At 40.7% G+C, this 2,032-nt stretch overlaps 1 pseudogene; it reads right to left on the reverse strand.

Annotated features, from left to right (window-relative positions):
* Window positions 1-321: 321 nt before the first annotated feature.
* On the reverse strand, window positions 322-854 carry LOC121160183 (annotated as a pseudogene).
* Window positions 855-2,032: the final 1,178 nt, after the last annotated feature.

Below are 2,032 nucleotides of genomic sequence, written 5' to 3' on the forward strand. Positions count from 1 at the left end.
ACAGGTAACAGATGGATTTTAAAATGTATGCATGAATTGACTTCACATGATTGGTAACATAAAACATAAACATTGGTGGAAATGTTTATGAGTCAAGTCAAGGGCAGGTACTGGAGTTTAACCAACAAACAAACCAGCTGAGGTTAAAAAAAATCCTCCAAGGAGCCGGTACCTACGGATGCGGGAAGACTGAGTTCAGGGACCTACTCATGATGAACATCATTGAGAAAAGGATGTATAACATCCACTACACGTGTTTCAAAAACAACATGTTTTCAAAACCATGACACATCTCTTCACCAATAAATACTGAAGTGTGAATCACCATAGAGACACCACCAGAAGTGTCCCAAAGTGAGTTACTCTCTGAGCTGTAACTTGGGGTTTCCACTTGCATCTTGGTGCTTCAGGAACATTTTTGTTTGTCTGGATGGGCTTCATGTCTTCATTCTCACCTTCTTCATAGTTGGCATGGTCTATCTTCTTGACAAACTTTTTCCAATCATCCCAACCAAGGTGTCCTATCTTCTAGCCATTTCTTCATCTGATTCATCCAGTTCCACTGTTTCATCTTCAACTTCTTTTGCTGTGCTCTTAGCATTCATTTGAAGCATTAATTTCTCAATCTCAGAATTAAATCCTCTAAATGACATTCTTCCATAGGGGAAATCTTCACACAAGAGGAAGCTCTGCTCACCTATTATGTAACTCTCTTTCTTTTAACTCTGGCAAATCCAAGTACCAATGTTCTTCACTAATGATTTTCTTTCCTTTTTCAAGTTGTTCCCTGGTTTCCAAGTGCAATTCCCTTTGTGCAGTAAGTTCTTGAACAACTTGGTTTTGTTTTGGATAATCACTGCTGCCCATGTGTGGTGCCATCTTGTGCTGCTACTTTTCTGGGGCTCAGGCACTTCCTCTCAGGAAGGGTCTTGCTGAGTGAGCATCTCTTGGTAAGGTGGCTAAGAGCTGCTAGTCACAGGTGGGAGGACCCCAGAGAGGTCGAAAGTGGAAGAGGCCCAAGAGCAGGGTTTTTCTGAGGCTGGCTGTGGGGTACATGGGGCTGGGTCTGGCGTGTCTCAGGTTTTGGTTTTGTGCAGTGCCTCACAGGCTGGCTTTTTGAGGGAGGCTTTGGCCTGGCTTTCACAGCTGTCATCTGTTACCAGAAATGCCCTGTGGATTCTTTTCTCAGTTTAGTATATATATATATACAAATATATATACTTATATACATATTTAAAAGCCAGGCATCTGTTGCATACAGAAAGGTTTCTTTACGAAGGGACCAGATAAGCAGGGAAGGGAGAGGAAAGGGGAAAGCACCTCCAGAGAGAAAGCCAGGAGGATGGGGTGCCTTACAAAAGGGGAGAGAGAGAGATACCCAATCCTTTCTCCTAACAGCTCTCCTTTATTCCATGCTTTTCTTTCTTTTTTTTTTTTAACATGATTAAGAATTTAATAGATTGTTTGCTGTCCAGCACTGATAGACATGGTACACGGAGCCAACAAGCAAACATTTGTGCTACAATCTTGAGGTTTCTTGAGCATCAGGCATGTATAGACTGATGCTCACATTGGGTGAGGGTGGAGGGTTTCAGGAATTTGCAAATCAACAGCAGAGTTTTGACATGAGATTATGGCAGCTCCTGTAAGCCTGTCTATAATGCATTCAAGTGTTTTCCGAACCCCTGCCTGGAATTAACTTTAGTTTTTTAGAGTCAGTGAAATGTCCTCCTGTAATGGGTATTTCATTGATTCTGGATAGCATGGGCATGGATAAGAATTCTCTCTCCATCCTTAGTGATGCCTTTCATTGGTGCTGAGTGACTTTCATTCATTTGATTACATTTATGCTTAAGGATGTTTGGAACTAATGTCAATGGCATTTTTTCATCGATTGTCCCTAGAAAAGATAATTATTGGTAAATAAAAAGTCTTTTTAAAATGTTTGTTTTGTGTCCTGATAATTTAGCAAGTCAGTTTATCAGCTCTTTTTAAAGGATGGATCATGAGTTTTATTTTAAAGTCAGAGTTA

Source organism: Ochotona curzoniae, unplaced genomic scaffold (genome assembly GCF_017591425.1).
Source record: "Ochotona curzoniae isolate NIBS_2020 unplaced genomic scaffold, NIBS_Ocur_1.0 contig_440, whole genome shotgun sequence".
Taxonomy (NCBI): Eukaryota; Metazoa; Chordata; class Mammalia; order Lagomorpha; family Ochotonidae; genus Ochotona; species Ochotona curzoniae.